The sequence below is a fragment of the Felis catus genome, chromosome D4 (assembly GCF_018350175.1).
Source record: "Felis catus isolate Fca126 chromosome D4, F.catus_Fca126_mat1.0, whole genome shotgun sequence".
NCBI classification, from domain to species: domain Eukaryota; kingdom Metazoa; phylum Chordata; class Mammalia; order Carnivora; family Felidae; genus Felis; species Felis catus.
Window position 1 is genome coordinate 8739866 of NC_058380.1, and position 16266 is coordinate 8756131.

The 16266-nt window shown below is 39.2% G+C and overlaps 1 long non-coding RNA gene across 1 annotated transcript in view; it reads left to right on the plus strand.

Moving 5' to 3' along the window:
• LOC123381480 overlaps positions 1-16266 on the plus strand; it is a 155694-nt gene that overhangs the window by 93494 nt on the left and 45934 nt on the right. The window contains exons 3-4 of the long non-coding RNA XR_006588506.1: positions 14666-14868; positions 16033-16086. This is a non-coding gene — a long non-coding RNA (uncharacterized LOC123381480). The remainder of the gene's footprint in view (positions 1-14665; positions 14869-16032; positions 16087-16266) is intronic.

Below are 16266 nucleotides of genomic sequence, written 5' to 3' on the forward strand. Positions count from 1 at the left end.
TCTTTATAGATTTTGGATACTAGCCCTTTGTCCGATATGTCATTTGCAAATATCTTTTCCCATTCCGTTGGTTGCCTTTTAGTTTTGTTGATTGTTTCCTTTGCAGTGCAGAAGCTCTTTATCTTCATGAGGTCCTAAGAGTTCATTGTTGCTTTTAGTTCCCTTGCCTTTGGGGGATGTGTCAAGTAAGAAATTGTTGCGGCTGAGGTCAGAGAGGTTTTTCCCTGCTTTCTTCTCTAGGATTTTGATGGTTTCCTGTCTCACATTTAGGTCCTTTATCCATTTTGAGTTTGTTTTTGTGAATGGTGTAAGAAAGTGGTCTAGTTTCATCCTTCTGCATGTTGCTGTCCAGTTCTCCCAGCACCATTTGTTAAAGAGACTGTCTTTTTTCCATTGGATATTCTTGCCTGCTTTGTCAAAGATGAGTTGGCCATACGTTTGTGGGTCTAGTTCTGGGGTTTCTATTCTATTCCATTGGTCTATGTGTCTGTTTTTGTGCCAATACCATGCTGTCTTGATGATGACAGCTTTGTAGTAGAGGCTAAAGTCTGGGATTGTGATGCCTCCTGCTTTGGTCTTCTTCAAAATTACTTTGGCTATTTGGGGCCTTTTGTGGTTCCATACAAATTTTAGGATTGCTTGTTCTAGTTTCAAGAAGAATGCTGGTGCAATTTTGATTGGGATTGCATTGCATGTGTAGAGAGCTTTGGGCACTATTGACATTTTAACAATATTTATTCTTCCAATCCATGGGCATGGAATGTCTTTCCATTTCTTTATATCTTCTTCAATTTCCTTCATAAGCTTTCTATAGTTTTCAGCCTTCAGATCTTTTACATCTTTGGTTAGGTTTACTCCTAGGTATTTTATGCTTCTTGGTGCAATTGTGAATGGGATTAGTTTCTTTATTTGTCTTTCTGTTGCTTCCTTATTAGTGTATAAGAATGCAACTGATTTCTGTACATTGATTTTGTATCCTGCAACTTTGCTGAATTCATGTATCAGTTCTAGCAGACTTTTGGTGGAGTCTATCGGATTTTCCATGTATAATATCATGTCATCTGCAAAAAGTGAAAGCTTGACTTCATCTTTGCCAATTTTGATGCCTTTGATTTCCTTTTGTTGTCTGATGGCTGATGCTAGAACTTCCAACACTATGTTAAACAACAGCGGTGAGAGTGGACATCCCTGTCATGTTCCTGATCTCAGGGAGAAAGCTCTCAGTTTTTCCCCATTGAGGATGATATTAGCTGTGGGCTTTTCATAAATGGCTTTTGTGATGTTTAAGTATGTTCCTTGCATCCCGACTTTCTCAAGGGTTTTTATTAAAGGATGCTGAATTTTGTCCAGTGCTTTTTCTGCATCGATTGACAGGATCATATGGTTCTTATCTTTTCTTTCATTAATGTGATGTATCACATTGATTGATTTGCGAATGTAGAACCAGCCCTGCAGGCCAGGAATGAATCCTACTGGATCATGTTGAATAATTCTTTTTATATGCTGTTGAATTCGATTTGCTAGTATCTTATTGAGAACTTTTGCATCCATATTCATCAGGGATATTGGTCTGTAGTTCTTTTTTTTTTTACTCGGTCTCTGTCTGGTTTAGGAATCAAAGTAATGCTGGCTTCATAGAATGAGTCTGGAAGTTTTCCATCCCTTTCTATTTTTTGGAATAGCTTGAGAAGGATAGGTATTATCTCTGCTTTAAATGTCTGGTAGAATTCCTCTGGGAAGCCATCTGGTCCTGGACTCTTATTTGTTGGGAGATTTTTGATAACTGATTGAATTTATTGGCTGGTTATGGGTCTGTTCAAGCTTTCTATTTCTTCCTGTTTGAGTTTTGGAAGTGTGTGGGTGTTTAGGAATTTGTCCATTTCTTCCAGGCTGTCCAGTTTGTTGGCATATAATTTTCCATAGTATTCCCTGATAATTGCTTGTATTTCTGAGGGATTGGTTGTAATAATTCCATTTTCATTCATGATTTTATCTATTTGGGTCATCTCCCTTTTCTTTTTAAGAAGTCTGGCTAGAGATATATCAATTTTATTTTTTCAAAAAACCAACTCTTGGTTTTATTGATCTGTACAGTTTTTTTTTTAATTTTGTAATGTTTATTTTTGACAGAGAGAGAGAGAGACAGCGCGCGTGCGCGTGCGCATGAGTGGGAGAGGGGCAGAGAGAGAGTGAGACACAGAATCCAAAGCAGGCTCCAGGCTCTGAGCTGTCAGCACAGAGCCTGATGCGGGGCTCAAACCCACAGACCGTGAGATCATGACCTGAGCTGAAGTCGGACGCTCAACTGACTGAGCCACCCAGGCACCCCTCTACAGTTTTTTTAGATTCTATATTGTTTGTTTCTGCTCTGATCTTTATTATTTCTTTTCTTCTGCTGGGTTTGGGGTGTCTTTGCTGTTCTGCTTCTATTTCCTTTAGGTGTGCTGTTAGATTTTGTATTTGGGATTTTTCTTGTTTCTTGAGATAGGCCTGGATTGCAATTTATTTTCCTCTCAGGACTGCCTTTGATGCATCCCAAAGCATTTGGATTGTTTTATTTTCATTTTCATTTGTCTCCCTGTATTTTTTAATTTCTTCTCTAATTGCCTGGTTGACCCATTCATTCTTTAGTAGGGTGTTCTTTTTTTTTTTTAATTTTTTTTAACGTTTTTATTTATTTTTGAGAGAGAGAGAGACAGAGCATGAACGGGGGAGGGGCAGAGAGAGAGGGAGACACAGAATCAGAAGCAGGCTCCAGGCTCTGAGCCATCAGCCCAGAGCCCAACGTGGGGCTCGAACTCACGGACCGTGAGATCGTGACCTGAGCCGAAGTCGGACGCTTAACCGACTGAGCCACCCAGGCGCCCCAGTAGGGTGTTCTTTAACCCCCATGCTTTTGGAAGTTTTCCAGACTTTTTCTTGTGGTTGATTTCAAGCTTCATTGCATTGTGATCTGAAAGTATGCATGGTATGATCTCAGTTCTTTTATACTTATGAAGGGCTGTTTTGTGACCCAGTATGTGATCTATCTTGGAGAATGTTCCATGTGCACTTAAGAACAAATTATATTCTGTTGCTTTGGGATGCAGAGTTCTAAATATATCTGTCAAGTCCATCTGATCCAGTGTATCAGTCAGGGCCCTTGTTTGTTTATTGATCCTGTGTCTAGATGATCTATCCAATGTTTTAAGTGGAGTTTTAAAGTCCCCTGCAATTACCATGTTCTTTTCAATAAGGTTGCTTATGCTTGTGATTGTTTTATATTTTTGGGGGCTCCCATATTTGGCACATAGACATTTATAATTGTTAGCTCTTCCTGATGGATAGACCCTGTAATTATTATATAATGCTTGTAGCGATGTCTCTGGTACTTTGTCTCACAGGATCCCCCTTAGGATCTCTTGTAGGGCTGGTTTGGTGGTGATGAATTCCTTCAGTTTTTGTTTGGGAAGACTTTAATTTCTCCTTCGATTCTAAATGACAGACTTGCTGGATAAAGGGTTCTTGGCTGCATTTTTTTTTTTCTGTTCATCACATTGAAGATTTCCTGCCATTCCTTTCTGGCCTGCCAAGTTTCAGTAGACAGATCCGTCACGAGTCTTAAAGATCTCCCTTTATATGTTAGAGCATGTTTATCCCTAGCTGCTTTCAGATTCTCTCTTTGTCCTTGTATTTTGCCAGTTTCACTATGATATGTTATGCAGAAGATTGATTCAAGTTATGTCTGAAGGGAGTTCTCTGTGCCTTTTGGATTTCAATGCCTTTTTCCTTCCCCAGATCAGGGAAGTTCTCAGCTATGATTTCTTCAAGTATACCTTCAGCACTTTTCCCTCTCTCTTCCTCCTCTGGAATCCCAATTATGCGTATATTATTTCGTTTAATTGTGTCACTTTGTTCTCTAAGTCTCTCCTCATACTCCTGGATTTTTTTTATCTCTCTTTTTCTCAGCTTCTTCTTTTTCCATAATTTTATCTTCTAATTCACCTGTTCTCTCCTCTGCCTCTTCAATCCGAGCTGTGGTCACCTCCATTTTATTTTGCAGGTCATTTATAACGTTTTTTAGCTCCTCCTTGCTGTTTCTTAGACCTTTGATCTCTGTAGCAATAGATTCTTGGCTGTCCTCTATATTGTTGTCAAGCCCAGCGATTAATCTTATGACTATTATTTTAAATTCATTTTCTGCTATATTGCTTAAATCGTTTTTGATCAGTTCGTTAACTGTCGCTAATTCCTGGAGTTTCTTTTGAGGAGAATTCTTACGTTTTGTCATTTTGGATAGTCCCTGGGGTGGCGTGGAACTGCAGGGCACTTCCCCTGTCCTGTCTGGAGTAATTTGCATTGGTGGGCGGGGCCGCAGTCAGACCTGATGTCTGCCCCCAGCCCACTGCTGGGGCCACAGTCAGACTGGTGTGTACCTTATCTTCCCCTCTCCCAGGGGCGGGACTCACTGTGGGGTGGTGTGGCCTCTGTCTGGGCTACTTGCACACTGCCAGGCTTGTGCTGCTTCGATGGGATCTCACATATTAGCTGCAGTGGATCCGCAAGGTGCACGGGTGGCGGGGTGGGGGCAGGCTCTGCTCGCTTTGCCTCTGGTGGTCCACTTCAGGAGGGGCCCTGTGGCACCAGGAGGGAGGCAGACCCGTCGGAAGGATGAATTCAGAGAAGCACAGTGTTGGGTGTTTGTGCGGTGCAAGCAAGTTCCATGCCAGAAACTGGTTCCCTTTGGGATTTTGGCTGGGGGATGGGTGAAGGAGATGGCGCTTCCCAGAGCAGTTGTTCCCCGCCAAGCTGAGCTCTGTCCTCCAGGGTCAACAACTCTCCCTCCTGCTCTCTGAGCAGAGCTGTTGACTTGTAACATTCCAGATGTGAAGTCCCGCTGGCTGTCAGAACACACTCCATCTGGCCCTCCACTTTTGCAAGCCAGACTAGGGGGCTCTGCCTTGCCGGGTGGGCTGGCTGCCCCTCCACCACCCTGGCTCCCTCCCGCCAGTCCATGTAGCACACACCGCCTCTCTGCCCTTCCTACCCTCTTCCCTGGGCCTCTCATCTACGCTTGGCTCTGGAGAGTCCAATCTGCTAGTCTTCTGGCAGTTTTCTGGGTAAATTAGGCAGATGTGGGTGAAATCTAAGCAATCAGGATGCAGTGAGCCCAGCGTCCTCCTACACCGCCATCTTCCTACAATCTCATGACTCTCTTAATGTATTGTGAATGTGGTTTGCTAATATTTTATTGAGGATTTTTGCACCTGTGTTTAACAGAGATATTGACCTGTGATTTTCTTTGCTTATGGTGTCCTTGTCTGGTTTTGGTATCAGGATGATGCTGGCCTCATAAAATGAGTTGAGAAGAGTTCACTCCTTTTCTGTTTTTTGAAAGAGTTTGAGGCCTGGTATTAATTCTTCTTGGTGTGTTTGGTAGAATTCACCAGTGAATCCAATCTTGTCCTAGACTGTTATTTGTTGGGAGATTTTTGACTATTGATTTAATTTCCCTACTAGTGATTGGTCTGTTTAGATTTTATCTTTCATTGTGTTTCAGTCTTAGTAGGTCGTATGTTTCTGAGAATTTATCTATTTCTCCTAAGTAGTCCAACTTGTTGGAGTATAATTGTTCCTAGCAGTCTCTTATGATTCTTTGGATTTCTGTGGTAAGAGTTGTAACATCTCTCTTACATTCCTATTTTATTTATTTGAGTCCTCTGGCCTTTTTTCTTGGTGAGTCTAGCTAAAGTCTTGTCAATTTGTTTAATTTTTCAAAGAATCAACTGTTTTATTGATCTCTATGGTTTTTTAGTCTCTATTTTATTTATTTCTATTTTAACCTTTGTTATTTTTTTTTTCCTTCTACTAACTTTGGACTTCATTTGTTCTTTTTCTAGTTCCTTGAGTTATAAAGTTAGGTTGTTTATTTGGGACCTTTTTTCTTTGTTGCAGAAGGAATTTATCACTGTGACCTTCCCTCTTAGAACTGCTTTCATCACATCCCACAAATTTTGGTATATTTCCATTTTCATTTGTCCAAAAGTAGTTTTTACTTGTCTTTAGATTTCTTCTTTGACCTATTGATTGTTCAGTGACATGTTGTTTAATCTCACATATTTCTGAATTTTCCAGTATTATCCAGGTGATTAATTACTTGTTTCATACTATAGTGGCCAGAAAAGATGCATGTGATATGGCAGTATCAGATTTACAGACCTCAAGTTACATTACAAAGCTGTGGTAAACAAAAACAGTATAGTAATGGCACAAAAATAGATAGGTCAAAGGAACAGAATATAAAACCCAGAAATAAGCCCATATTTAATATACAGTGGGGAAAAAGCCTCTTCACCAAAAGTGTTGGGAAGACTGGACAGCAATATATAAAAGAATGAAACTGGACCAGTTTCTTAAACCATACACAAAAATAAGCTCAAAATGAATTAAATACCTAAATGTGAGCCCTAAAACCATAAAAATCTTCGGAGAGAACACAGGCTGTAATTTCTCTGACATTGGCCACAACAACATTTTTCTAGATATGTCTCCTGAGGCAAGGGAAATAAAAGCAAAAAATAAACTGTTGGGACCACATCAAAATAAAAAAACGTCTGCACAACAAAGGAAACAGTCAAAACTAAAAGGTAACCTACTAAATGGAAGAAGATACTTGTAAATGACTTATCTGAAAAAGGATCAGTATCCAAAGTTTAAGAAGAATGGGTACAACGCAACACCAAAAAATCAAATAATCCAATTAAAAAATGGGCAGAAGACATGAGAACACATTTTTCCAAAGAAGAGATCCAGATAGCCAACAGACCCATGAAAAGATGTTCAACATTGGCTCATCATCAGGGATATGCAAATCAAATCCACAGTAAGATACCATTTCACCCCTGTCAGAATGGCTAAAATCAAAGACACAAGAAACAAGTGTTGGTGAGCATGTGGATGAAAAGGAACCCTGGTGTGCTGTTGGTAAGAATGAAAACTGATGCAGCCACTGTGGAAAACAGTACAGAAGTTCCTCAAAAGTTAAAAGTAGACCTATCTTATGATCTAGTAATTGCACTACTGGGTACTTACCCCACATATAGAAAAACACTAATTCAAAGGAATACATGCACCCTTATGTTGATTGAAGCAAAAATAACCAAATTATGGAAGCAGCTCAAATGTCCACTGATAGGTGAATGGACAAAGAAGTGGTATATATATTCAATGGAATATTACCCATAAAAAATAATGAAATCTTGCCATTTGCAACAACATGGGTGGATCTAGAGAGTATAAAGCTAAACAAAATAAGTGAGAGAAAGACAAATACTGTGTGATTTCACTCACCTAGAATTTAAGAGACCAAACAAATGAGCAAGGGAAAAAAAATCACAAACCAAGAAACAGACTCTTAACTATGAGAGCAAACTGATGGTTACCAGAGGGGGACGTAGATGGGGAGAAGAATGAAATAGGTGATAGGGATTAAAGAGTACATATATCATGGTGAGCACTATATGAGTAACATATAGAATTGTTAAATCACTATATTGTACACCTGAAACTAATATACCCCTGTATGTTAACTATACTGGAATCAAAATGAAAAACTTAATAGAAAAAGATGCTTGATATAATTTCAATCCTCTTAAATTCTTTTAAGAATTAAGAATATTCTTTTATTTGTTATTTAATGTTCTTTTAATTTATTTGTTTTCTGCCTAATATATGATATAGCCTAGAAAATGTTTTATGTGCCCTTGAGAAGAAAAAGTATTCTGTTGCTTCTGGATAGACTATTCTGTATCAACCTGTCAAGTCCATCTGGTCTAGTATGTCATTAATGGCTGATGTTTCCTTATTGATTTTCTGTCTGGATGATCCACTGATGTAAGTGGGATACTAAAGTCTCCTACTTTTACTATATTGCAATCTGTTCTTCTGTTTCTCTTTAGATCTGTTAATATTGTTGGGTGTGTACATATTTATGTTACATCCTCTTGTTGGGTTGACCCTTTATCATTATGTGACACCCATCTTTTTTTTTTTTTAATTTTTTTTTTCAACGTTTTTTTAATTTATTTTTTGGGACAGAGAGAGACAGAGCATGAACGGGGGAGGGGCAGAGAGAGAGGGAGACACAGAATCAGAAACAGGCTCCAGGCTCCGAGCCATCAGCCCGGAGCCTGACGCGGGGCTCGAACTCATGGACCGCGAGATCGTGACCTGGCTGAAGTCGGACGCTTAACCGACTGCGCTACCCAGGCGCCCCTGTGACACCCATCTTTGTCTCTTACTACAGTCTTTGCTTTAAGGTCTATTTTGTCTGATATAATTATAGCTGCTATAGCTTTTGGTTTTCATTTGCCTAGCATATCTTTTACCATATCTTCACTTTCAGCCTGTGTATGTCCTTGAGTTTAAAATAAGTCTCTTGTAGGCAGCCTAAAGATGGGTTTTCTTTTTCTTTTTTTTTTTTAAATCCCTTCAGCCATTGTCTGTTTTTTGATTGGAGAATTTATTCCATTTCCATTTACAATAATTATTGAAGGTATGTACTGCTTTTAAGGAAAATAGACTGTGGGCACCATCTTAGTGCTCTCCTTTTGCCTTGCTCCAGTTAACTGGTATTTCCCAGAAAAGAACTTATATACTTACCTGAAGCCCCAATCTTGGTGCCTCCTACCCAGAGGACACTCCCATATTGCCTGGCTCTGGTGACCATGAGGATTTATGTTTGTGGGCCCACAAGACTGTCTATATTTGCATACTTTTAAAAGCTCCTGCTAGGATTTTGGCTTCCATTCAGCCTAAATCTAGCTGCTGAGATCCTCCCCTTTGTGGTACTGAAAGTTCTTGGTACATCCTCAATTCCTGTGAGCTATTAAAATATAACAGGGTGCTTGGGCAAGTACAAAGGTTAGAAAACAAAGAGCTGAGGCAAGGTTGAATGACAATGTTCATATATTACACAGGAGCACTCCTTCAAGACTGGGAGAGATAGTTGCTTCATCTCTTGGATACAAATCAACACAGAAGAGTCAAGCAAAATGAGGAAACATATTTGGAATATGTTCCAAATGAAAGAAGATAAAACCTCAGAAAATAAAACATTAATGAAATGTAGATAAGTAATTTACCCAATGCATCTGAAGTAATGGTCATAAAGATGCTCACTGAACTAGGGAGAAAAACGGATGGAGAAAGCAAGAACCTCAACAAAGAGAAGGAAAATACAAGAAAGTACTGAATAGAAGAAGTCTTATAGCGGAATGATACCATAACTGAAATTATTGAAATAGTTCAATAATGAAATATACACTGGTAGGGTGGGGTACAACAGCAGACTAGATGAAGCAGAAGAAAGGATCAGTCAAGTCAAAGACAAAGTGGTGGAATACACCCAACCAGAGCAGCAAAGTTTATAGGAGTTCATCACCACCAAACCAGCCTTACAAGAAATATTAAAAGGACTTTAAGCCTAAAAGAAAGGGCATTGATTAGTAACAAGAAAACACATGAAAGACTAAATCTTAGTGGAAAAGTAAACATACAGTATAGGTAGTGGATTAATCACCTAGAAAGCTAGTGTGAAGGTTAAAAGATAAAAGTAGTAAGATAACTATAATTATAATAATTAAGGGATACACAAGATAAAAGAATGTGACATCAAAAACGTGGTGGGGAGAGTAAAGATGTTGAGGCTTAGAATGTTAACTAGACTTACACATGCCAGCTGTTACATGTAAACCTCGTGGTAACCACAAAAGAAAAACCTACAGTAAATACACAAGGGTATAATAAGAGAAAGTAACAGAAACATACCACTGAAGAAAGCCATCATACCATAGAGGAAGAGAGCAAGAGAAGAAAGGAACAGAGAATAACCATAAAAACAGCTAGAAAAAAATAATAAGATGGCAATAAGTATATATGGATCAATATTTTACTTACAGTATTTAACTTCTAAGAGCTTTTCTTAGTCTCTGAGTGTTCCTTTTAAGAGCATCTTGTACTTACTTTATACATTGCAATATCGTTTGTCTCCAAGCTATGATTTACAAGGGTTTTTTGGACAAGTTCTTCTGTTTTTTCCATTGACATTCTTTCTTAAGTTTTTGTTTTCTCTTTGTTTAATTTAGTCTCTTTGTGGAATGTTTTTCTAAAAATTTGAGTGATCCTTGGCTTTGAGTGATTCTTGGCTTTTTCTTAATAATGGACTGAAATGATGAGTAGAACTGTGCGTGAGCAGGGCTTGGTGACTGGTGGTTTTCCCTACCCATGATAGAGTCCAGGGTTTGGCCATTTTGAGTGGGAATTCCAATCATTGGTAACTGCAGATCCTTTTTCTTGGTCGAATCAAAATTTCCAAATTCTGGTCTGATGTGTATGAAGATAGGAATATAAATCTGGTTGAATCATTCTGGAAACTAAGAAGGATTGGAGCCTTTGAAACGGACGAAGTGGGTTCCCAACTTGTTTGCTATGTTTTTATCCAGTCTTTCTCATTGATTACTTCAAGAGTGTAAACTTGTGGACAACTATCAGGATTATGGGAAAAAATCATGTGGATTCAAAGGAAAAGTCTAAGGGGTCTCTTATTTGTTGTATGAGTGGGAGGAGGTGGAAATATTCTTTAAAATGCTAAATTTTAAAAAATTGGATGCCAAATGAATTCCCACTAATAGGGACAAGATTAAGTAACCTGTGGTGCAGCCACATCATGACATATTATGAAGCCTATAAAAGTCATAATGTTACCAGCATACATTACTAGGAAAATGGTCATTACATATGGCAAAATATGCAGCCTATAAGATATGTGTAATAGGATAGTGTCTTTTCTTTTTTTAAAAAAATGTTTTATTTATTTTCGAGAGAGAGAGAAGAGAATGAAAGGGGGAGGGGCAGAGAGAGAAGGAGACGCAGAATCCAAAGCAGGCTCCAGGCTCTGAGCTATCAGCACAGAGCCTGAAGCAGGGCTCAAACCCATGAACCATGAGATCATGACCTGAGCCGAAGTCAGATGCTTAACTGACTGAGCCACCCAGGCGCCCCTAGGATAGTGTTTTTTATTTAAAACAACCAAGAACTTCTTCGCTCTATAGTTTCTGTCTCCATAAACATTTCAGGAGTAAGACAAGGGATTTGTTGATACGCTACTCCAGGGGACAGAGCTCTTCAGAAATAAAGACTAAAAAGTTATCTTTTTGAAAAAAAAAGTTTTCCCATGTGATACAGCTATAAGGAGAAAGTTTTCCCAGTCATTTTGGCTCTTTATTTTCTACTTCTAATATTGTCATCTGTATGGCTCACAGATGTTTTTGCACGATTATTTGGCCAAATTAGGAAGTGTATGGTGCAAGCCCTATGACACCAAGTAATCTAACAGCCTGTAGCAAGTATCTCTGGCATGAACTCAGGGAACCGAAGGACTCTGGTGCCATGAGGCATATAAAATGAAGAGTGAAAGTGAGCAAGTTGGAAACATCTTTGGAAAAAAACCCAGCTTTTTTTTTTGTTTTATTTCTGACCTTAAAGGGAATGCTTCTAGTATATATCATGATTGAATATGAAATGGCTATTGGCTTAACATTTCTATATATTTTTATCATTTTTAACAAATGTCCTTGTAATCCTGACTTTCAAATAATTTTTATTTAAAATTGTTTAATAAATTTTACAAAGTGCCTTCGGGACATTTTTTTTTTCATTGTAAGACTTGTCTCATTTGATCCATTGATATGCCACATTAGATTAGTTATATTAAATTATCCTAACATAGTTTGAGAATTATGATTTGGTTATGGTGAGTTATGTCCTTTATATCATTGAAGTTGATGTGGTAGCATTTGGTTTGGGATTTTTTTCATCTGCATTCACAAGTGACACCAATCTACAGGGGCATGTATGTGATTGTGTATGCATGTACACAAATCATCATTGTCAGTTGTAGAACAGGATTATTTTACTTAAAAGCAGAGCATCAAATACATGAGCCAAAACTGATAGAAATACAAGAAGCAAAAGAGAAGTATACACTTGTAATTAGAGATTTCAATACATTTTTCTCTCAATCATTGATAAGACAGAAAATCTGCAAGGATGTGGAAAATTTGAACAACACTATCAACCAATTTGATCTGACATAAATTGAACACTCCATCTGATAAGAGCAGAATACAGTCTAAGTGCACATGTGACATTTATCAAGATAGATTTTATTTTTGTGGGTTTTTTTTAGTGTTGTTTTTTTTTTTTGAGAGACAGTGTGAGTGGGGGAGGGGCAGAGAGAGAGGGAGACACAGAATCTGAAGCAGGCTCCAGGCTCTGAGCTGTCAGCATAGAGTCTGACATGAGGCTCAAACACACAAACCATGAGATCATGACCCAAGCTGAAGTTGGGCGCTTAACCAACTGATCCACCCAGGCGCCCCTATATTCTTGTGTTTAGATCTTCATATATTTCAGTTTTATCCCTAAGTATTTCATATGTTTAATGATCTAAAAAGTACTGTTATTTTAAATTTCAATTTCCAATTGTTGCTGTTAAATATAGAAAGACAATATTTTTATATTGCAATTGTATCCTGCAACTTGGTAAATACACTTGTTAATGTTAGTGGGTTTTTTATGGGAAAATTTCATAGGATTTTCTATACAGATTATCATGTTGTCTGTCAACAAAGAAAGTTTACTTTTTTCTTTCTAGTATGGATGCATTTTATTCATTTTTTTTTCATGCCTTATTGCACTGTCTAGACTCTCCAATACAATGGTGAATAGAAAGGGTGAGAGAAAATGTCTTGTTCCTGATTTAGGAGGAAAGCATTCAGTCTGTCATTATTAAGTGTGTTATTAGCTCTAAGCATTTGGAAAATGCTCTTTGTGAGGTTGAGGAAGTTCTTTTTCTAGTTTGCTGAAAGTTTTTATCAGGAGTAGATACATTTTGTCAAGTTCTACTTCTGTATCTATTAGGACAATCATAGAGTTGTTCTTCTTTTAATCTACTAATGTTATAAATTACATTGATTTATTTTTAAATGTTAAACCAGCCCTGCATTTTACAGTGAACCCCATGTAACCAGGATGTATTATCCTTTTTATGTGTTGTTGGGTTTGACTGGCCAACATTTTGTTAAGAATTTTTACACTGATGTTCATCAGGGATATTAATCTGTTTTCTTGTAATGTCCTTGTCTTATTTTGGTATCAGAGTCCCTTGGGATGAGTTAGGAAAGATCCTCTCTTTTTCAGCTTTCTGGAAGAGATTGGGTAGAATGGTATTCTTTCTTTCATAAGTGTTAGGTAGAATTCACTAGTAAAGCCACCTGGAAGGCCTTGAATGACAGACTCAAGAGCTTGGCCTTTGCTCTGAAACCTTCACAGGCTCCAATGGTAAAAAGATGAGGTCCACAAAGTGTGTTTGGGGAAGTTGAATCCGGCAGCCTTGGGCAGGAAAGAGGCTGGCAGCTCTAAGTACTAGGAGCAACATTATATTATTACTTCCCAAATTCCTGCATGATAAAGCTCGGCTCACTCTTTCACAGGCTGTAGGAAATTCTCCACACAGAAAGAAAGGGGACTCCATTTGCTGAAAACCGAAAATCGGCTGGAAGATGCTTTGTCTTGATGGAGGGGCAATGAGGGGGCTCCAGCCATTGTCACTTAAAAATGACCCTTGGTGGCCAGGGTTTCTCGTTCAGCTAAATAAATCCAGCCCGGTTGGACACTTGCTTCATGAACTGCCAAGACCACAGTCAGATGGCAGCGTTTTTAAGTGACTGGTTTTTTTTTGTTTGTTATTTGTTTTAGGAAAGGGATTATTTCAGATTTCCCTTACAGGTTGAGAGAGTCAGAAAAGAAACACAGATCTTAAGGACTTTGCCACTTTCCCCCAACACTGGACCTTTGTTGTTTTGAACAAGTCCAGCCACCTGTTCTGGGCATGATAGCCTCCAAATCCCCTTCTGCCCTGTTGATGAGTAGTGAAGAACAATACTGCAATTTGATCATCTGATGGCAGCAGCCACACTCGGAGAGTTTCATTGTATTGCATCAGTGCTCGGGATAGGTGAGGCCAGGCCAGTGCCAGCCAAAGAGCTTAGTAACTGAAACTGCAAAACTAACAACGTGAATGAATTGAAGACTGAAACCATTGTATTCTACCAGCTCTTTTCAGCGCAGGAGGGAACATCTTTCCCCACCTATCAGTCGTATGTGAATAGCTTGAAGCACTTTTCTGCCCTGCAACTCAAACGATGCCTACGTATTAGAAAAACTGGCACACACCTTTCTAATATAATGTGCCATGGGGAGGGAGGCGCAGGTGACATCAATGGAAAATTCGGTGGATTGGGGAACGGTTTTCACTTGGCATCTGTGTGAGTGACTTAGCATTGTCAACATGGGTGGTGTCACTTTAAACAGAAAATCCTGCACAGTGATTTTCATTGTAAACTACACATCCGTGATGTCAAACTTCCATAAACTCTCTTTCTGGGAAGTCAACCTGCAAATTGTGCGCAAGGAAAATGTCTTTTCTTCCAAACAGCCCTGGGGGGGTGGGGGGGGTGGGGAACAAACTCACATACGGGTAGTGCACATCTGTTATCCCATCTGGTCCTTAGAACACGTATATGGAAGGGACTAAGTCAGACTTTTTCATTGACTTATTCTACAGTTGCAGCAATGGAGGCTTGGAGATGAAGAGAATTTCCTAGGATTATAAAGGAGATAAGTGGCAGAGCACAGATTGGAATTCGAACCTCTGAAGTCTGGCTTCTGTGCTTTTTCCCTTTATGACACCTTGCTTCTCCGGAGTGAAAATACGGATATGGTGATTAAGAGCTTACCAGCTCGCGGTACTCAAAACACACATACCTGGTACGTCATAACACAGGGCAAGCCAGTATTACTCCCCTGGATTTGAACATTTTAGAAAGAAATTCCCAAACGTTACATTTCCATAGAGAAAGAACCACTGTGTTTTGCTGGTAAGTAAGATATTATTTCGGTCCATTTAATACACTGTTTGGATGATGTTTCAGAGACCTGATGAATAGAATCTTAGGGAAAAAAGGAGATAGTCCTAGAAAATGCGAGTTTACTTAAATGTATAAATTAGAAATTCCTAACTTGGGGTGAGGGCATTTTTAAAATCCATACATAGGCACTAGGAGGTACAGGACTCCCTGAAATGAAAAATGAAAATTTGTGCGTATGTATGTTTCTTTCTGGGAGTAGTTTTTGGTTTTGGTAGACACTTTTTTAAAAGTTTGTTTATTTTGAGGGAGAGAACAAGTGGGGGAGGGGCAGAGAGAGAAGGAGACAGAGAATCTCCAGCAGGCCCTGCACTGTCAGTGCGGAGCCCCACGCGGGGTTTGAACTCACAAACTGTGAGATCATGACCTGAATTGAAATCAAGAGTCAGATGCCCAACTGACTGAGCCACCCAGGCACCCCCGTTCGGTTATACTTTTAAAGAGGCGTGTGTTTCTTGAAGAACCATTACTCTGATGGGCATAGACATAGTTCCTTCTCTCTGCTACCAATGCAGTCCCCAAAGATTTTTCCATTTCTTGAGCTCCCTGAGAGCATGTTGTCTGCCTGCCATATTGATCTGGTGCCCATTAAACATGGCTTTCTTTGTCTTGTTACTTAACTGCATGTGTAAGAAAGAGGGACTGTGTCTCTATTATCTGTGTGTTTTTTCAGAGTACCCAGAACGCTGCTGTGTATGGAGTAGTTGTTTACAGGGGCAGGGGGCACCTGGGTGGCTCAGTCAGTTAAGCATCAGACTCTTCTTGGTTTCAGCTCAGGTCATGATTTCATAGTCTGTGAGTTCGAGCCCTGCTTCAGGCTCTGCACGGACAGTGTGGAGCCTGCTTGAGATTCTCTTCCTTCCTCTTTCTCTGCCCCTCCCCTGCTCACCCTTGCCCCTCCCCCCCCAAAACAAACAAATACACATAAAAAAATCACAGATTGAAGAATGTCAACTTTCAGCACTCTGATCACTAAGTCACATTTTATCATTAACTCATTTTGCAGATGAAGACATCAAGGCCTGGAGATGAAAGAGAATTTACTGGGATTAAAAGACGGGTGAGTGGCAAAATGAAGGTGGGAGCGCGGATCTTTTAAATTCCTGTCCTAGAGCACGCGGAGGCTTGTGGGATCAAGAATTTTTGTAGCCATGCTGTATAAGGTATTTAGTTGGCAAATCGAGTCTGAAGACAAAAATGAAGTAACCGGTGTGATTTTCGAGTATCAGGATAGGTTTTC